General features: G+C 37.5%; 1 protein-coding gene across 1 annotated transcript in view; it reads left to right on the forward strand.

Moving 5' to 3' along the window:
- NPAS3 (neuronal PAS domain protein 3) overlaps positions 1-22,281 on the forward strand; it is a 640,005-nt gene that overhangs the window by 348,579 nt on the left and 269,145 nt on the right. The window lies entirely within an intron of this gene.

The following is a 22,281-nucleotide window of genomic DNA, read 5'->3' on the forward strand; positions in this document are numbered from 1 at the left end:
CTCCTCTCTGATATTTAGAAGTCTATTTGAAATCAGCTGCGACTTCATTCTCAAAGTCCAGATCATCAGTTAAAGAGCACATTTGAATCCTCTGTTTTATCCTCTGCCAAGATCATTTCAATTTCCCTGAGGCATGCATCAAATGCAGTTATCTGAGTAATGGGAGATGAGATCATGTCATTCCTGATCTCAGGTTTCTAGACAACACCCACACTCTGGGACAGCAAAAGCTCACTATGGTGAAGCCTTCAACCAAATATTTATACAGAATGTTTACATACGCATGGGAGCTTTGATGCTATATGGGTATTCTCCTGTTCAGGGAATCACCTTGTTTGTATAAGCTGACACTATTTACATGACTCTCAAGTCAGCTCAAATTCCTGATGCTTCAATGTTTGCTTGAAACATTTCACAAAGGGTTGCAATTCTTCCCCTCTTTACATTACTTCACTTACTACTCTGTGACTCTACTCAGAGAGAGTTTTCACACAGAGAAATCATTACCTTTGCTTCTGTAAATTTCTTGAATGAGGCTAGCTGTTCGTCAAATGCTACAGTGAGAGTTGTCTCTGAGTTATCGATAACTGTCACGGTTTAAAGCTGGGCCGGCTACTAAACCTGTGGCAGATGCTCTCTGTTAACCTTCCCCCCCCCCCACCCGAAGGGAAAGGGAAAGGGAAAAGGGAGAGAGACTTATGGGTTGGAAAGTTAAAACAGTTTTAATAAACTATAATAATGAAAAAGAGTATAATAACAATAATAATAGAAATAATCAAATATATACAAATATATACAAGTATATACAAAGCCAAGACTGAGAGCTTGGAAATCCTCCTCAGGCAGAGTTGCTCCCCCCAGCACAGGCAGAGGGGAAAATGCAATAGCTCCCCCCAGCACGGGCAGAGGGGAAAGTGCAGTAGCTCTCCCCAGCACGGGCAGAGGGGAAAATGCAGTAGCTCCCTGCCATCACACCTGCAGGCTTTTAACTGGAAACTGGCAAAGCTGGTACCAATCAGTGGGAGACAGGAGGGCCCCTCCCTCCTGGGCCCCACCTCCAGGAGGCAGTGGGCTAGTGATAAATAGGAAAGTGAGAATGACATGTATGGGATGGAATACCTCATTGGTCAATCTTGGGTCACCTGCCCTGTCTGCTCCTCCCTGCAGGTGCGAGCCCCCTTCGGCTCTTCACTCATAAGCAGAGAGGAATTTAGCAGTGACCTTGGTTTCTCTAAGACTAATTGGCCTGGTTTGGGCCAAACCAGGACAATAACCTGATGTTCTCAGACGACTGTAGGAGAGCATCCCTTCTCTATGTATTCAGCTGAGTTTAGATGAGCACACTCTTCCACATATGCATTATGTAAATAAGATGAACATGTAGAGTCTCAAAACCGGAACTGAATAATAATCCTACCCTGTTAGAAATAAGTCAAGGGGATTTTTTTTTGCAATAAATCCATATAAGCTGACGTCTAAGTGTGCTTGTCACTGTTGATACTATATTTAATCTTTAATCTGTTTTCTAATTCAAAATGACCTCTATGTTCATCTGTTCTAAAACAATCCCCTCAAATCAGTAGCTAAATCCCATCTATTTCTTTATGAAATCATTGTCTCAGTTTTGCATTCTGGAAGTCTGTTTTCAGTGCATGCCAAAAATAAGAACCTTCAGGTAGTTCTTATGCAGGACTGAGTGGGTAGGTATTGTTTTGTTTGCTGCTGTCTGTGAATTTTGTGATTGATGGCATTTCAGATCATATATACTTGTTTCTGTCACATTTCAAGTTTGGATATAGACTTGTTCTAAAAAGTGAAAAAGATGGAGGGAAAGGTTTATGTGCCTGTTTAGTCATATGCGTTTAGTACTTGGAAGGTTTCATCACAACAGAATGAGACTTCCCATGTCCTCAGCCCTGTGTCATTCACAAAACTCAATTGCCCATAGCTTTGCTCATTATGTTTTGTGGCAAGGTATGTAATTCACCATAGGTCTTTCTGAATTTATGCTTAGTACTTTTTTGAGCTCTGACTTGAGTGACTGTCTCTGCATGTGTAGACTTTGGTTTAATCAGAAAATAAGTTGACATTTGTGCGACTGAAAAATAGCTTGTGGTGATTCCCGTAGAGAGATTTCCAGCCTTTGTGAGTCTTTTTCATTTGCCACATTGCTGGCACATATGGGATTTTGTTGTTTGCATTCACACCCCTCTAAAACGGTCAGCTGATGTCAATTCCAAGGCATTGGGAACTGTGTTCTCCCTACCTACATTTTCTTCACGGAGTTCTAGAAACCTTCCAGTGTAGAGCTGCTCTTCTGAAGCCTCTCAGCTGAGCACGTGTCCACTGACTAAGGCTTATTCTTGAAATGATGATTTGTCACTCAAAAGTTGACGTAGCTCTCTGAAACTTTCCTGTACTTTAAATGTTGCTTTAGTAGCTCCTGTGGCTCTGGATGAAAGGTGAATGCTAGAAAACTTTATCTGGCTGATCCTCACATTTTGCAGTTTCAAACACTGGAGTGCCTTAGCTACCTTTAATACTCAGCAATTTCTCTAATACAGGACTTACCCCTGAATTTCTTCCTTTTCTCCTCCAACGTATCTAGGAGTGGCATCTACCCAACGCTGTGATGTGGTGATGATGTAATGAGAGCCTGATATAATTTTTGGCCCAGATGCCGTCAGAGGCTCTTTGGCTTGGATTTCCTGTCCTCATCCAGACCTCTTAGCCTTCAGAAATACCTAACCAATAGAAAATACTAGGAGCAGGTAGGCCATGCAAATGTTGTTCTATATGCTCAACCTAACCATAAAATCCAAAGATCTGGGTAATTTTTAACAGTTGTGAAGAAAAGTGAAGGCACAATGTTGAAAGTGTAAAGACAGAAAATAATTTCTATAAGTATTTTAAAAGTGTACAGAATATAATGACAAGTGATTTGTACTGAATCCATGTGAAAATAGTATAAACTACAGAAGAACTATAGTTACTTATTCCAAAGGAAGCTGATCTGTGCATTTTTGAAAAATTATAGAAAATTTAAAAAAAAAAAAAAATAACAAGAAGGAAAGAGTAGAGGGAAGGGCAGGAGACTGATGGGAAAGAACTTAAGAATATCCGTGAGTTAGTAATTAATGTAAAAGTGCCTTAAATTTTTCAATGCTCCTTGCCCTTCTCAGTGAGTAAAATAAATCATGCAGATGAAAAAAAATCCAAAGACTCTTACAGGGTTACGTTATTGAGATTTCTTTCCAGCTCTTCACAAGAAGAGCATAAGATTTCTAATAGCAATACTTAACTGATTGAGGAGTTTGAGAAGTATTGTACTCTGCCAGACAGTAAGTGCAACCTCTCCTGCAGTATGGAAGAATGAAGTATTAGACCTGCTCTCTGGCTTAGCTTGAAATGCTGAGTGCTCCCTTCAGAAAAAGATCATGTTTGTCTGTGATACAAGAGTCCATTGCAAGGCCTCATGGAAAGCGGGGGTGGGTGCAGGGAGTTGAAGAATGCAGCCTCTTGGAGTGCACTGAAAGATGAAGCCGTGTGCTTCTGCACCCTGTAGATCTGAGAGGGATGCAATATAAAATCCACCACTGCTAGAAAAAACAGAACAAAATAGCTTAGATAACATCAAATAGTTTAAAGTGCTTTGTTATGTAGTTCATATGTTAATTGACTAGAGAATAGATCAAGTTGTAAGGAGCAAGTCCCTTTTCTGCTACTGTTGCAGGCAAACATCAATACAGAGAAACAAAGTTTAAAAAAAAAAGCAATAACATGTTCGTGCATATTCATAAACTTATTAACCATTACTGCGTATATTTGTTTCAGAAGACTCTGCAAGTCTAAGCAATTAAAAAATGATAATAAGACATACATTCCTGTGGACTATTTTCTGTTATTAAAATACAACAAATGTGACCAAACTCAAGTGGGTTTCCCATCTGTACTTGCTATGGAGCAGCTAAGTATTGTGATGCAGCCCTAAATGTTGCAGGAAGAGCTTGCTTTTTATACTGATTGTACATTGCTTGTCTGCACATGGATTTTTCCATATTAATTGCTCCTGATTGTTTCCATGTGTGAATGATTTTATTCTAGAACAAGAGTGGGTGAAACCTAACTTTCAAACCTTACAGGAATGAAACTCCCTTGATGAGAAATAACAGCGCCCAAGCATGCAATTAATTGGGAACAGCTACTGAATTATAGAGGGATGAGCTAATTCTGAAAAGCCCATAAACTCACATTGAAACTATATGGAAGGACACAGAACGAAGCTGTTTATGTCCTGGAGAATAGGGGCACAGGCCATTTAATTGACAGAAGTGTACCAGTTGTACCACATGTAGCCAAGGAAAGGCTAAACCCATTTGATTCTTCCAAACATATTCCAGAAGGAACTGAAGCAAGGGACTGCCTGACACAGGAGAAACCCAAAAGAGATTAATACACCTCTATGCTATCCAGCGTTGAAGAATTTGAAATGCAGTTTGAGTCTTGATATCTTATGCTGCACAGCCAACATCATGAAAACAGAGTTCTTAGCAAGAGTATTCTTAGTTTCACTTTAATTTTAATCAAGAGTGCTATACAGGATGCTAATACAGGGAGTTCTTATTCGTTAGGTGGAGATTAATTTAATTTTTACTTCTTCCCACTTCCTCAACTTTTCTGTCAGTTTAAATATAGTTTTTCCTTTTAACTATCCTTGCCCAAAAATGACAAAACACTTTTTTTTTCATTTTTAACTCTGTTTTCGTCTTTCTCTTGAGTACAATTCAGTAGTGTTTTCTGTGATATCAGGAAGGAAAAACAAAGAATGGAAGGGCATTTCTGTAAATAGGAAATATGAAAGTGGTTGTTCCTGTCTCCTGTATATGGCACGAAGAGGCTGCTTCTGTTAAAGATTGGATACAGTTTTATGGCTCTGTGTAGTATAATCTTGTGCAATTACCTCAGTGTGGTTCAGAAAAATAACTCTGTAAATATGGCCATGTAGAGTTCTGTGGCTGTTTCTCATTTATTTTGTTGAAACTTTTTTCCTTCTTTAAGTTAAATAAAAGTTTTGTCAACACAGCTAAAACAAAATATGTGGGACAAGGTATTATCTGTCTCAGTTCAGTATCAACAGCAATCATATATATTTCACTTTTGAAAGTAATTTCATCATTCTGCTGAAAACAGGCCAAAGTGCTACCCAGCCCAACCCAGTTCTGCTTCCTTTCCCTTTTCTCCTGCCCCACCTTTTGGGTTTACAGTGCTAATAGGAGACAAAGCTGTGACAATGTGCTCACAGTTCCTGATTCATAAAGTTAAGCTTACGCCTAACTGTTTGGCGTGTGAGCTGTGCCACCAATTCATGCTTAGAAAGCTGGATCGGGATTCAGGAATTTGGACTGTTCTTTTTGGCTTTGTGTCAGACTTCTTGTGTTTCCTGAGCAAATCATTCAGTCTCTGGCTACATAAGTTTTCCAGTGTATTTCCATTTAGTATATGTACTTTGTGAAGGTGAACAGCTTTTGTGACATGCGTAAGTGAAGGGCAGTGAGTTGCTATCACTTTGAACTTTGTATAAAATCTGAACAAGATTAGAAAATCCAGTGATTGAACCACTGATGGCAAAACTGTAAGCTAGAGCTCCCCTTTCAACTTGTGTGTCTGAATCTGCTAGAGTGTGAAATTTTAAAGGAGAAAAATAATAGAAGGCTCCCAAATGAAAACAGCTAAAAGTGAAGGTTAATTTTGGAAATTGAAACTTGGTAGTTATCCACAGACCTAGAATAAAAACAAACAGGATCAGCAGTGAGTGCTAAGCATCTTTTCCTAGCTATTATGAATGGTGATCTGCCACCAGATCTTTTAGTTACTGGCAAAATTCCTGGTAGCTGTGTGTGTCATTGAAGGCTCCTCATGGGAAGCTGTTGTCAGTACTATCTGCTGCATATTACTTCATTTTGATTCCTGACATAACTAGTTTACTTGCAATAGAAATAGTTCCATTGAAGTAAATGGAAATTTTGCCTTTTACTGCAGCAGGACCCACATTTCACAATTGACTTGTTTTGGAGTGGTTTTTTTGGCTGTTTTTTTATAGCTGAAGGCAAAATACTTTTTGTAATGGCACTCATTTGATTATTAATCCTTAAGTGAAATAAATTTAGCTAAATAAGGTATTATGAAATAATTTTCATGGGAGATCAGTTTGTTATGGGACTCCACAGATGAATTTTGTATTGGCTGTCCTGTAAAAAAAGATGGTCTGCAACCTTTCTGTGTATGTATTTTCAAAATATACGTACTCTTAGAGAAAAAAATTATCACTTTAAAGCTAAGAATGTCATAAACTTATATCTGTTTTTAAACAGTCTGTACATATCTCGGGTTGAAAGCCTATGGTTTCTCCTTCTTACAGTGTAAATTTCTGTATGCACTGTTTTATGCCATGTAAAAGATATTCAGTTATTATCACTTACTGTATGTTACAACTGAAAAAGCTTTGTAAAGAAACTTCATTTGGAGCAGCTCAGAACCAGAGACTACGTGTTGTGCATTGGGCTTTAAAAGCGCTAAATACATTTCAGTGTGAACTTCCATATAAGAAACTCATCTTTAAAATGTTCATGTTTATCAACGTTATCAGAAAAACATGACTGGATGTGAATGTTGCAACATATTTGTTTTCTTGCTATTAAACTAAACTGACATTCTGAAAGGACATTCTCAAAGCAACTTCTTCAGATGCTGCTAAGTTGTATTTATAATTAGTTCCTAATTTAGCTATGCAAGCAGAAGGGAGGAGGGATGCTTATGTTTTGCCAGATATGTGGTTTTTTCCCTTTTAAATGTAATTATAGGAGGGTTTTTGCATTTAGACCATCTTAACAGACATCCTCTCCTCAGCTACCAATGTGTAGTTATTGCATTTATGCATTCAACTTCTTAGTCAAGTGATGCTATTTTTTTTTCTGCTGCTGCCTGACAGCCACTAATAATAACACATGAGGACAGTCAGACAAAATGAAGACAAATGCTGCTTGTCGCAGCAGAATCATAATGTCTCCAGACTCAGTAAAGACAGTCTAACTGTATGTGGATGCTCCTTATAGCTTATTTAGGCCTGTGGTTTTTCCCTGTGGTTTTTTTTTTTCTTTTCCAAAAGCACAAACGTTGTGCAGAAATACATTAAGGCAACATATGGGCCTGTTAGTTAGCCAAAACAATGTGGAGCCATGGAGAATAGAGATTGCAATGCACAGATGGATATTGTAAAAAATTCATGAGTGGCATAACAGTTCTAAAAGGTAAATTTTAGTCAAAATTCAAGAGGAGAGCATAGAAGATGGTTAAGAATAGGGCTTTACAAGATTTTAAAATCACCTGATATGAAACATGCAAATATTGTACAGATGTGTTTATTCCATTATTTGATAATCATGTTTCATCACGTCAATAATGTTGTCTATATAGATATATGCCATCAGAAGTAGATTGCTGATAAACAATAGCACTTTTCTTTTACTTGATGTAAACTCTGCAGTATTAAATATCCATATTATTTCCAGTTCAATATTAGAAAATGTCAGTCATTGTGACAAGCCTGGCAAGAGCAGTGCATTGAACAGCCCTCTGTGTAGTGAAGTGCTGGTTTAAATAATCGCACTTCCATGTTGCATTACTTTGTTGGTAAAATCAGACTCTGTACAGAAAATGAGCAAATAGTGCTTCTCTCCTTTAAATTCACTTCTTCATAACAGAACTAAACAGCTCACTGAAACAGAAGGGAATTGCTTTTGCAATGGGCAACACGCCGTGCTTACCCGCAACTAAAATCTGATTTTGCTTGGATGTAATTGAGGGCAGAGTTTGGTATTTAAAGTAACATTTATATTATCTCTGGAACTTGTGGATGTTTCTAGCTTTTATCGTGCTCTTTATTAAAGGATTATATGCTATGGAAATTTTTAAAATCATGCTTTCTTTTTTTGTTCTGTTGTCTTGATTATCCTAGATGTGCTTTGGAAAGCTAATGCACTAGAAGTCCATTTTCTTCTGTATTAAAAAAATCCTTAAAATTTGACATGGGCACTTTCTTGAATACACTAAACAGGTATGTGTTGATACTGATATCCTTCATTCCTACACTAGCTCATCTCACTGTAAAATTACAGCAGTTGCTAGTTTTGATAGAGGCAACAGTGGGAGTGCTAGTACAGAGAGAGAGCCCAGAAAGGCAGGGACATTAGCAGCATTGCATGAGGTGAATCTGCTGTAAGTGACAGTAGCCATCAAGAACTGGGGAAAGGGGACAGGAATATGCCTAAGGTAAATGTCCCTTTATTTCTTTGCTTTTTGAACTGGAAGCCTTGAGCTTGCCTATAATTACAGATAATGAAGAGAACACTAGGACAGAAAAGGCAACTGATTCAAAGATGCTTTTCTAGATTTTTTGGTTAGAAATTTTATGCTATCAGTACAGCCTCAGAGAAGCTAAATGTGCAGACTTTGTCGGTCAAAAGGTTACTTTCAATCAAAAGTTCTCTTAATGCAGATACAAGGTTTGAAATCATGGATAGTTCACAACTTTTCTTCCCACAGAACTACACCAGGGAGAAAAAAAAAAAAGAGATGAGAGGAAAAGGAATGTAGTACCATTGCAAATTTATGTCTCTTTTATCAGTGCAAAACTTGTATGAAGATAAGAAATGTACTGCTTGTAATCACACATTCATAGCCAATTATTTCATCAGTGGTCCATAAGTTTAACAGGACTACTCCCTAAAATTTCTTGAGAAGGCCATCTCCTCTCAATGATCTTAGGCAGAAATGTTTATTGCAGAAATCACTTCTCTTTATATTTCAGTGAAACATTCAACTTTCCCATCTGTTGTGGATTTTATTGTAACTTCATCCATAGAGAACACTTTCAGTTAGGGATTTGAGGTGGAGATGGCATTGTGGGTGCTTGAGAAAAGCTGTTTTGCATGAAGTGCAGTAAGTTGCATAGAGTGTTACCTGGATAATTTTTGATTTGTGGAACAGGAGCAGAAGCTCTCTATTCCTTTATGAAGTAAGAGAGAGCAAATAGGCACAGTAGTACCTGGAAAAGTATCTTGTACCCAATTTAGTAAGAAAAGGGTAACAGAGAGAAAGTGGCAGTAATCATGACATTAGAGGGTACAGACCCAGGAAATGCATAATTTTAATACCATTTTTGAATAAATAGACAAGGTAGATGTTGTTTGCAGGATGGTAAAAGAAGGGATGACAGAAGCTGAGACACATGGTGATGGGAGCCTTGACAAAGTTCTGCTTGAGTAGATGAGGAAGAAAGGCAAGATAACAGGAATGTTATGCAGGGAGATGTGGCAATGCTACGCCCAAATTATAAGTGAGGAAATGATCCAAATATTTCCATTAGAACCGTTTGTGTATCTGCTTCTCATGGAGACATAATTTTGATGCTGTTAGCCAACTGTTTGCGTCAAGAAGAGATATCTGTCCCTTCCTAAAGGACTGTTTGAATTTCAAGGGACTCTTCCCAAACGAAATGTCAGAAATGTTCTATGCTGCTAGAAAAGAACAGAAAATTAGAAGCACATCTGCATATTCAGGTGAATATTTAAATGGAAAAAATGCTTTTCAAAATAGTAACAGTAATGTTGTATTTGGAATATTAAAACAATGATATTCATTCAAATAAAAAAGCTATAAAGCTAAGCATGCTTCAAATACAGATGTCAAACATAATCCTGCCGAAATTTAGAACCATAAAAAAAATGGGATACCTGCAAAATTGAAAGGTATGGCTTTATTTTAAGGTGCAGGCCTTTGTTTATATAACTGTACATAGTAGTGGACAACTTGCACTATGACAGTAAAATACAGAACTAGTGATTTGCCGACATTCTGATGTCATTACAGTGGCATAACTTTGGAGGTGGGACTAAAACCTAATTGCTTGCTATTTTAAGATGAGACAATTTAGGAGGTGCTAGCAATTCACTTCCTAGCTCTATGTCAAGACTCACCCTGTAAATTAAATTAATAATTGGCATGTATGTCTGTTTATTTAATGAGGAGCATGACAGCCTTTACTGGCACATATGTGAGAACAAAAACATCACAGTAGGAGCTTCTAAACTGCCCGGCAAGCCAAGGGGTTAAGCAGTTTGATATGCTGTATTAAAAGTAGTTGTTATTAGCAAATGTTGTCTGGCTAGTTGCAACATAAATACCAGAATGTGATATTCATATGGAAGAAAATATAGTATGTTTATGCAATTTGTAAGTCTGTAGTAAAGGTAAAAGTTTACTTTCCACATTCTTTAACTTATTTATGTGAAGCCCATATTATAATACAGTTATCTTGTAAGTTTTACAAAACTATATCCCTTTCAAAGCCCAGCTCCAGCTTTGGCTATAGCTGTGTGGGGCAGGGCTGGCAAGGGGCACGGGTGATAGCAGATGGATTCTGTAATGCAGGAATGTGCACGGATCAAAATCCTGCAGGACAGAATACGTAGAGATCAGCAGGGTGGCCAAATTCCCTCCTCCCCAAACGGTTTCTCGAAAGCCAAGTAGCAACCTCTTCAGTCCTATTAGCCATTCAGCAGCAGCAACATGGATAAGAAAGTTTTCCATTTCTATAGTTCCGTGACTCCAGAAAATACAGATCTGCACAGTGTTCACCCACATTCTGTCTGTTTCATGCAGTAAGCTCTGTACAAGGTTGCTCGTGGGCATATATGTGATGGAACTTCTAAAAAAGTGAAAATGTTCTATAATGTAAGAAACAGAAAATGGCTTGTATTTTTAAGGTTTGTTGACATTTGACCTTCTTTAACACTCGAATATTCTGTTTACCGGATGAGACTTTGGAAGCATAACTGACTTCAGACTCATTTCTTTCCCTTTGTATTTTTTTCATGTATCACTACCAAGTTTGGAAAAAAAATGCAGACATCTAGAAACTGAGAAAAAGTGGATTATGTAAATCTGTTAGGCATTTCAACCATTGATATACTGGTACTTTAATCTTCTATTAATGTGAAGGATCAGATTAACTTACTTTTTCCAGAGGCTGCTGATGCATTCTTTATAACTAAAACTGTTGTATTTCTTGGGAATGCCCAAGAAATAAGTTAAAGTGAGCAGAAATGACAAAATAGAAACTGTGAAACAATATGCAGACCACTCTTAATGTCACAGTAGCATTTTATGCTTCTGGAAGGCAAATCAAAAGATTTTTGCAGACTAGCACTATCAGTAAATTACCACAAAATGGAAGTTGATTATGAGTTGATTCTAAAATATTGCTATATGGGGCAGAAGCAAATATGATGGTCTGTGCTGCCTTCCAGTTCTCCGTTTCTATATTTTTCATGAAAGAAAAACAGAAAAACTTGTTGAATGCCATTTCTCTCTGGGTTTAGTGTTGTGTACATAAGTGCCTGGTCAATAATTAGATAGTGTTTCTTGTTGCTTTATACAGATTTTTACTGAAAATAAAAATACAGTTAGACTGATTATTCTTGATAGGCACACAATGCCTTAATGAAGGCATGTGAAGATTAATGAAAATGTGAAGATTAGAGTGGTTTTTAAAGAAAATCCGTTTCCCATGTTTTTATCCAACAGGTTTCATGAAAGCATTTCATTCTTTGAAAAGAACTTAAAATTATTGCGTCAGTGCACCATTTGTATGTTGGTGATTTGCTAAAATAATTGATGGGCCTTAGCATACATACTGCTTGTGTAATCTTTGTATTGTCTATACGTTGAGAGTTTGCCTGCTTTTCCACATTCTGTTTCAAAGGAGCCCTCTGCTGGATAGCCTCGCTTGATTTATAGTACTCGTGCATATGTGCACACATGCACCACAAATAAACCTATATATAAATATATAGGATAGATTTACTATTACTCAGAAGTTTCTTTGTCATTAAAGAAAGCATAAGCCACTTGGAATATAAAATTGCAAAGGGTGCTTTGTTTTCTTACGCTTACCATGTAGCTCGTTTAAAATAAAATATGTTTTGAAGTTCTGAAGGATGTCAGCATATTGTGAAACGTATATTTTTGCTAAATTAGTATTATAGATAATTTAAGAACTTAATCTCTCCAAGGATAAATAATTGATTTAGAAAATATCATGAGAGTTATGCAGTGTGGATATTTTGTGCCATTCTTTTCTATATTGCATGTACTGTCTAAAATGGTTTAAATCTTTGTTATTTCTTCTCTGCGATTCAAAATTAGCTTTTGTATGCTCTTTGTTGCCACATGGTGATATTATTAGTAGGGCTGTAAATTTCATTATAAGCAATGTGCAAATACTGCAGAAAAATAAATAAATATGTATAATAATAGAGTTTTAAAAAAAATGAAATTTACCTAAGTAATTCATTAGTAGAGTCACTAAAGAATTCCTTATATAGTTTGTTAAGTAGATTTCTAGTTTTCTGTTTGTTTCTTTGCTTCAGAAAACGGTATGTAAGTACTTTGAATTTGGGCAAGACTTGCTGATGTATCTAAAGATGCAGCATTTCCAGGAGTGCCATACTGTATGGTTCAAAACTTTTTTTTTTCCCTTCTGACCTAGCACGCAGTGCCATCTTTGTTACATGTTGGCAGAGCAGCATTGAAAAGTACTTGAGCTCTTTCTAACATCAGTGGTAAATTGAGCATGTAAAAGGAGAGGAAGTCTTGAGTAGTGCTGCAATAGGCTTGTAAGCATGAACTGAACACCTGAACATACTGTGTGTAGGCCCTGACTTTTTATTAGGAACGTAAATTTACTGCAAGGTTTCTCTCTTTTTCTTTCCAGAAGATGTCAATGTGACTCAAATTGTGGCCAGAGATAGCTAATCAGTAATAATTAAGGGCCAGAAATGACAAGGTTGGGAGAAGTTCAGTAAGTAGTGTGGTATTTTTTCAGAGAAGTTGAAATAACCATCTTCTCTACTTCTGCATGTCCACAAGAAACAAGTTCCCAATATATCCCTACTTGACAAACTAACAAGTTCTTCAGACTATGAAGTGATCATACTTTCAAATTGTACTTTATATGAGCCTACAGTAAAAATAACAAAAGTCCACGGAGCTGCTGATTGGAATCTAGTTTCTAAAATTTTCTGTTGCACACTCCACCTGGTAATGTAAGCTCTCACAAAACCGAGTATACTGCTGCCTGGAATAACCACTGTCAGTGACAAGAGAATACTAGCCATGTGGTTGGATTTAATGATCTGTTTGTCTACTACAAAGCTGACTGAGATCGCCAGCTAAATTCTCATAAGTCACTGCAGCCAGCTTGCAAAAGGTAATGGCAGCCCCAAAATATCTCAAATTAGGAACCAAGATTTAAAAATCAAGTGTTCTACAACAGTCACATTACATAGAATATTTCTTTATTGACTGAGGTTTGTTTTTTTTGCAATTGATGCCTTTGTGTATTTCAAACATTCGTATCTAAAATTAAAGGAGAATCCTCTCTGCCAAGTTGGTTGGTTAACTGCCAAATGAGTCAAATAACGTACAAATGCACCATTCTTTCATGATTTTTCAGTAGAAAATGCTTTTGCTGTGACTGTTTCTGCTTTTGGTTAGAAGTTATAAACATGCACACGCACTACTACCACTGCTACTGTCTTTTACCTGCCAACAATATTACAAGCATTACAGTAATTTTTCTTCAGTTAAGAAATGAGAGTGGCTTTCATTATGAATTTGCCAGTGTGGCTCCTAGAGTGGTCAGAGAGTTGATGTTGAGTGACGTTACAAGCAGTTACTTCACAAGGCTTAATGGTCTGATCCAAACCCATTGAAATTAATGAAAATACTTCCATTGACATCGACTGGCTTTGGATTGAAGGCTGTGATTATACTGCTGCTTTTTGGGACTTTTAGTCCAGTAAACTAGGGACAGAATCCAGAAGTAATATCCATGTTTCCTACTTTCTAATGCAGAGCACAGGATCTCATGCTGACTTCCTTTTTCTTTTTCTTTCTTCTCTTCTTTTCCCTGTATCATCAGAACTGCATTCTCTCTTCCAGTACACATTTCATGAGTTCTAGGAGTAATGAATGTTTCTGTTAACAGTATATGCTTGTATAAATAAAGGAGTTTAAATGAGCAATAAGGTACACCATGTAGGATGTTTCCTTTGATCTTTAAATTAACTTTGGGGAATTATGACATAAATTCCCCTACAAGGTTAACAAGTACTCTAATTAAGATCAGTTTCTGATATGTGTGAACTGCATGTATAACCTTTTGTATCCAAACCCAGTCACCTTTGCTACACACAGTGCTACTGAGGGTCCAAATTTGTGACAGGGCCAGATGAGTGGTCCTACTGGGTAAGACAAAAGATCCACCAACCCTAGTGTTCCATTTTTGGCAGTGGCAACTAGGAAATACATGGGGAAAAATATTAGAGTAAGACAAGCATGTAATAGCATTTTCCTCCTGGCTTTGACTGTCTGCACTTTAAGGATTTTCTGAGCCAAACGGGGTACCCATACTTTTGTGGGTTTTTTAATTACTCTTTGTTGAGTTTAAGAATTGCTTTCAGATTTGTTGGCCTCTCCATCTTGCACGGTGACAAGTGATTGTAACTGTGCACTACATGAAAAAATACTTCCTTTTGTTAAAAGCTGCTTCCGTTTGACTTCACTGGTCGCCTCCAAGGGTTGGGAGGGTGGGGAGGGGGAGGCAGTGAAAGGAAAAAACAAGGAACATGCCTGCTCACCCTTATTTTCTCCAGACCTCATGTGATTTTGTACAGTCCTACCTTGTTCCCACTTCATCATTTTTTCCAAAGTTCAAGAGATGTGGTGTATTCAGTCTTATCTCACAGAGAAGCTACTCCGTTATTTTGAATCTTGTAATTGCAATTTTTTATAATTGCAATTTTTTATAATATACATGTTCAGGACTATAGTTGGTTATTGAATATGCATTAAAACATTTTAAAGGGAAAGTAAATATTAGATTGCAGTAAGAAGTGTGCTGTAGTCTGGCAAGGCTTAGGAGAAAGAACTCCCATTCATTTAGACTTAATTACGCTTTTATGCCTCACTGATCACTTTTTTCCCCAAGTCCTGCTTCAAGCGCTAGCATATCACAGATTGTTTTGTGGGAATCACAGTCCATGTGATTCTGTTCATAGATCCTTCATCAGGTAAACACCATTGCCAGCTTATCCCTGCAAAGGAGGAAGTCTGTTCTGAATATGGTGAGTACTAAGAGAGTACGAAGGTCAGCAATTAAAAGAAGTAAATAAATAAATAAATAAATCAGGGCCGTGACTGCTGTGCTGTGCCTTCCTGAGCATCTGCTCTCACAGAAGAGCAAGTGTGATCCATGTTATCCTAGAAGTTCTCACTTATTTATTGGCAGCAGAGAGATTCCAACTGAAAGACGATAAATGAGAGAACTAATCTGGATAGCGACCTCACATTACACCAGTCAGGGTGTGTGAGCAAGGAAACTGGCAGTGCATCTTGTTCACAGAGAGAAGGACAGGGAGTTAAAGTTTATTGATTTTGTTGTTGTTCCGTACGCTCCATCCAGAACAGAAGCAAGAAGATTAGACGATATTTTTTTTAATATAGTCAGCTTCATCAGGAATGTGACTGTTAGTGTAACTGTGAGGCAGCCAGGAGCTGCAAAAACTATGATTTAACCATTCCAGCATTGTCTCTGCACCAGCTAATTGAGAATAAATGGATTTCCAATACTATTTTTTATATTTTAGCTATTCCTTGCTGATGATGCTGGCTCTTTTCAAAGCGCACAGAAACCATCTCTGACTCAGGAAATACTTGAGCCACATATTGTTGGTAGAGTGTTCAAAGAATGTGTAACTATATCATCTTCCCTGTGTGTCTGCTTTTCCCCACTGACATGGAAACAGTAAAGGATTAGATGGGCCTATGGCCTGACTTGGTGTTTGTTCTTACATTAGAACAAACACCAAGTCCATCAGCATAAAAGTTTTAGCAGAATGAAGTAACTTTTTGTAAAAACTCTGTTTCCATTTAAGCATCGAAGTAGGTGGATGGATTTTCAGTAGAGCTCAGTATGACCTATTAAAAAATGTGATTCTCAATGAACTGATAAGAGTTGCAGGCAGAGACAGGGAATTTCTCCTATAATCTAAATATAGTTTCACAGGGTTTGTATATACATCATCGCATTTCATGCGATGTGTGTACATTACCATGTTGTATGCTTCATTCCCTTCTTGCAACTTGAATCTTGGAAATCTGCTTTAAAAGAGGACAGATAATCTTCTTAAAGGTCCTTCTGATTTTAGGCAACAGTCCCTTCCTTTCTTATGCCCCCTTTTAAGTTTCTGAGCCTAAGTCAGATGTTTGCATGTATAGCTGCTGAATCTCTCTGTAAGTGGCATAAAAGTAGTCCTAGCAATATCTCTGTGAGTTCGGTTATTTGATATGATTGCCTGTCCATCAGAACAGCAGAGATTGTTCAGGAGTTCCCTTGACACTTTTGCTTTACTCTCCCAGGAGGACCAGTCCTGTCACTGCAAACTTCGCTTTCTTCCTAACATGAAAACAGTGGACTTTCAAAAGGGAGCTGGTCAAGGAACCATGTAACTTTGAACCTAAACATCATACATACAGATTATGAGAGAAACTAATTTAAATCAAAACCATAATGATGACAATGGCCATGATTCTTCATGTGGTTATTTGGCAGAACATAATAGAGTGTGTTTCACAGCATGTTTCCAAAGTGATACTGATTTCTATGGTCTGTATGCTATTCCGAAGGAGAAAGAAATCTAGAAAATCTGTTCCTGAGGTTTTAAATACACAAAAAGATGCTATTTGTGAGGTAGCAATATTTCAATTTGACTATCACAGACAGAGCATACAAAGAAGCTATGAAACAACTTGACTTAAATTACAAGTGTGTGAAATTAGTAGAGAAAAAAGCTCAAACATGTTGTTGTAATTTTGATCTGGGTCCTTACTGCAGACCCCCCAGCACCACCTCCATGAAGGAAAGGTCCTCATCCTGATCCTCTTTAGAGGGGAAGACTTTTAGAATTTTCTGGCTTCCATGACAAAAGAGAAGGTGAAGAAAAGAAAGAAAAAAAAATCAGAAGGAAACCAGCCCCAAATTACATCCCTACTTGGGGCAACCGGTTTTCTTCTTCATACAAAATTAGTTCTGCTTAGATCCTGTGTCCCTGTTGTTTGAGCAAATGCTTAGCAATTCATGAGAATGTGGAGCTTGCAATGTGTGATCTGTCCCTTCTCTACCAAGTTCTAACAGCCTAAATGCTATGATGGTGGATTCCTAAGCACTCCTGAGATAGTCAAGAGGTCCAGCTAACCTCCATGTCTAGTTTCGTACAAAGATTTTCTTGATCCTTTTCTGTATCAAAGACATTCATTAGATGGAGCAGCCTGTTCTACTTGGCTCTTCAGTAAAAGGGACAAATAAGCACAATTGCTCTTCCCATGTCAACAGCCTTTTCCTGTTTTGTAGCAAAATGCCTAAAAATGCCATGGGTTGTATGACATCAGACCGGTATGGAGCCACTTGTTAGGTAATCATTAGTGAAAATATTGTTGTCTGTGTTGAAGAGAAGAATTAGTATTGCCCTGATGCAAGGGAAACTTTTAGAGGTTACCCATCTCCATCTGTTGCCATAACAGTACACTTTGCTATTTCTTACATTTTTGTAGAGTGCAGTATATTTGACCCCGTGATTATGACTGAGATGCTTGGAGTTAAAAATGTTTTTGTTGAGAGCGTGCTGACATTCTAATAAAAATGAACTACATTCCAGAGCAAATTTCAATATAGTACATATTTCAAGGCCACAAAAGCATGGGTCTTTAGATATCACAAAAGCAAAGGTCTTTTGCGAGTGCAAGCTTAGTATCTATAGTTTCTGGGGTTTTTTTTGCAGGAGTTACTGTTCCAAAGATAGAGTTTTATCTAAAAATCTGCTTGTCTTAGCTTAATAATAGTGTTGTCCTTTTACCCCCTCTCTTTGGCGTAAGGTGTAGCAAAGATCTATATATGTCTTCTCATTCAATTAAAACTGTTCGATACTTGTGCCATACAGTGTAGTCAGCAGCATATCTTAGAAAATGCTCCTTTGGATGGTACAAATGTGTAATATTGAGCTGTACAGTTTAATATATTCTTCTGAAGGAGGATCTGTGCTTTTTAGGACACAACCGCTAGCTTTTATTTTAACCACTGAGGCAAACTGAGTTCATTAATGAGCATAATAGGATTAGACATGAAAAAATGGACCCAAACTTTCTAATCTCATTTGAAAGGAGCCTCTCCAAAAGCAGACAAATGCTTTCTTTTTGCTGCCTTTTTGAAGCACCATTTCGCTGAAGCTGACTCAGATTGATAGAATAAGTAAAAAGACGAGTCACATTCTGCAGAGTGACATTATGTCTGACTAAGGCAGTAAGAAGCACTTGCCTTCAATAAAAGGAAATGTATTCCACTTCCTATTAAGTTTCCCCTCTGCTTCTTATTAAGTTCAGGTAGGCGTAGTTCCTTGATATAAAAATATGTATCCAACTTTGACTTTCTCCTTTGGTCGAGGACACTAACTAAACGAAACGATCTTCAGCGTTGGTGGTTGCTTATTATCTTTCAAACACATAAGTATAGCAGGTTCCTTTTGAATGAAGTGGTATGGTGCCGCAGCACAGCTAACCTTGCCCAGGTGTCTGCCTGCGTGCAGAACTCCTGCTGCTTTCCCAGTTGAAGTGTGCTTGATCTCTTCTCCATCTCCGCAGTTAGGGGTCTATTGTTACACTCTCATCTGAAAGCTTGCAAATGACAGTTGGGTGTGATCGACTTCTAATGGAAGATTACAACCCTGTGGATCAAAGTAAACCATACATCGGAAAGGGGCTCTTAAGAATTTTAAAGGTTTAATATAAAGAAGATAGTTACAGTCTGATTTAGAATTGTTTCTGTACTTGTCACTCATACTTTTATGAGCCAAGCTTGTACTGCGACTGCACATGCCAGGAGTGCTTTTGCATAAGAAATGTATTTGTAGCTTACGCAAAATTCTTCCAAGATTTGGCTTTTACGGAAGTTTGGTACATAGGAAGATAACCTTTGCTACCTAAAGATTTTCCATATCTGTCTTGTTTAAGACTTCTAACAATTTCCTCAGGTTTTCACATAATGAATATTCACTGGTACTGTTGTGAGATTTAGAGTCCTTTTGTTTTGTACTTTGATTAATAAATTGCTTTCTTCAGACCAAGGATTGTAGACTTCAGAAGTTCGACAGTAAAAGCAATATAGGGTAGTCTGCCATTTGAACGCTGCCAATAGTGAAACACAGATAACTGGCTACAGCTTCAGGTTGTTCTGCGTGATTCACAGGTGAGATTAAAATATTGCTCTACATTTGAGAGTTGTCTCTGAGAAATTACCTTACAAGAAAAGCTAAGGATTCTAAAATAATTCTGCGTTCGTCTGTTAGCAAGGTGATTTGTAATGGTTTCTAAATAGTAGAGAGTAGCTGCAGCCTTGTCTAACACTGACCTTACCACTTCACATGACTGATTTTGTAAGGATCTACATGTAGGTGTTTAGATGTTTCACTGCTTCCGTCTGACATAAACTAATGATGTAGACTGGCTAAACATGGTGACATAATTAAACAGTGATGTTAATTATTGGCTTCTGTGAGAGACTTGATCCCTCCTTTTAGCAGCATTTGTTATGCATGTAAAGAAGTTAAAGGGACAGAAGTGGATATTTTCCTTACAGCATTTGTTAAGAGTTCAGGAAAAACATGTAAACTGTCTGGTAAAACGCGTAAGGTCCATCTTCATGCCCCATGGTTGTGCAAAAACAGTATCTTTGTGTGAAGGGAAATGGCAGTTTTCTGCAGGCAGTAATCATCTGTACTATTACTTAGATGTCATGTATTGATGATCCTGTTTCAATCAAACATATCTCATCCAGAGAGCTTTTGATGGGAGGAATTTTTGGAAGGGTTTAGGAAGGTTAAATCTGTGAGACATGGCTTCCATCTGGAATGCATTAGCTACAAAGATTTATTAGCCAGAGTGCCTCTGCATAATGTTCCATGAAAAGCAAAGCCCTGCATCTAATTTCCAGCATGGTGTCTATATGAGGAGTGATCTTTGGAATATCATAGGTGACAATCAGGTTTGTTATAAAAATAGTAAATGCACAGGATTTTCATGGCGGCTATTTTAAATCCCTTGTGAGGGCTGCTAAGCAGGTAGTTGATTTGTTGACAAATGATAAAACTGTAGGAATAGCAACATGCATGACACTTTTAAACAGGATAGACTCTTTAAGCAGGAAGAGTCACATCAGGAAAATTATCAACATTTAGTGGTTGCTTAACTCTGTGAAGGATGGCATTAGGAAATAATAGAGGCAATATTTAACTTTCTGTTTCAGTCTTTTCTGATTAAGTCTGTTTCAAGAAGTGCTGCTTCTGATCAGCAAGCAGGAGGGAAAGAGCTTTACAGGTTCTAATGCATTAACAAAGCTGATTCCCTGCAACTCTACACCATCATGTGTCTGATGGCAATTAAAAATTACTAGGACAAGGACAGTACTGATCTCAGTTTCACAATGAACCAGAGAGGGGAAAAAAAGTGTGTTTTTTTAAGTCTGCAACAACAGAAAAGAATTCAGTGATATGCCTGCTGGAGAGCGTTTCTACACAGAATTGACAGGGTAGGATGACTGGATTTCAATCAATGATGAGAGAAGGGTGCGTAAGAAGCTTTGAAAATCTGACCCATTTAAGCAGGATGGTGAATTACTAAATATGAACTGGTACCTTCATGAAAATACTGTTTCTGAAAGACTGGGAGACAGCAGCTTCTTTTCTGTAAACTCGGTTGCAATATACAAAGTGTGATGTTGCCAGTACTCTCCAAAATTCCCAATAAATATAATTTCAAATAAATAATTCATGCATCATGATCTACTCCATTCCTGTCTTCTTGGCCTCTGAATCATGGGTGGTTCTGTGCTTGTAGAATGGATACCGGTGGAAGAATTTTATTAATAAAATGCATTTTACAAGTGTATGGAGGATAGAGGGAAAATAAAACGTGACACTTTTTAAAGGAGTATAAATGTATAGTTAGAACTGTGAGCAAGGAGTCTGGATATTTGAGTTGTATTCTCAGCTCTACTTCAGAGAGAAAACTTTTGTGAACCTGGATGAATCTTTAAGATATCTGTGTTATACTCTTTCCATTTGTGAAGTTGAGTGGATGGTGTTAGCTGCCTTTGCATAGGAATCCTGTTTCAATTGTGTAACGATTATTGAACCCTTTATAAAAGAAGAAAAAGAACTTAAGAGATTGATTGCTTTCTGTACTAGTAGAAAAATCCATTGCTGAAATATACCAAATATTCCCTTTTACAGGCTGTCTTGTTGCTGAGCTAGAGTATCAAAGTGAATACCTTTTTTCAGATTATTTCTAGTTCAAGTTTTGTCCCATGTGTTTGTGTGTACATATTTCTGTACACGAGTAGATATCAAAATATCTGAAAATATGCTGGTTTAAATCTTTTCTTTATAGAATCAATTAACTGAAAAGTACAGAATATCTAATACAAATATTTTTAGAAAATTTATAATCTTCTGTCTTCAGAAGTCTGAACCCGTGTTTAATACCTGGAACATGCTAGTGAAGAAAGACCCCAGAAATCTGCTAGTTGCATCCAACAGCACCACTTGTTGACTCATTAGTAAATGTTAAAAACACAAAGATGGCAAAATGTGAAGGACAACAATAACTATCCAGCTTTGCCATCTGTGTGTTTTGGGGCTAGATCAAGGTTTACAGTTTTTACATTGCCAATTCCTTTTGCGAAGAGTTGGGTTTAAAAAAAAAATCAGTTGTACTTTAATCTTCTCAGGGAGTTCGGTGGGTTCAGCAAAGGGTGCTTAATCCATTTATTCCTGTCTGGAGTGAGGAAGGTAAGAAGACTCTAAGACCTACTGCATCAAGAGCATTGAAAGAATGATTCACAGCAGATAAGAATACTTTCTCTGCCTCTTTCCCCCGCTCTGTTTCCCATTCAGGTGGGATGTGAGGTCCAGGGGAACTGTTTGCTTCTTAGAACTCCTCCCTCTCCTTATTTAAAGTATTCCTGTCCAGCAGGATTGGAGAGTTATCAAGATGTTACTGCTTCTAATGATCCTACATGTAAGATGGTACTGAGCTGCAGTTTAGTATCTTTGA

Source organism: Nyctibius grandis, chromosome 4 (genome assembly GCF_013368605.1).
Source record: "Nyctibius grandis isolate bNycGra1 chromosome 4, bNycGra1.pri, whole genome shotgun sequence".
In the NCBI taxonomy this organism is placed as follows: Eukaryota; Metazoa; Chordata; class Aves; order Nyctibiiformes; family Nyctibiidae; genus Nyctibius; species Nyctibius grandis.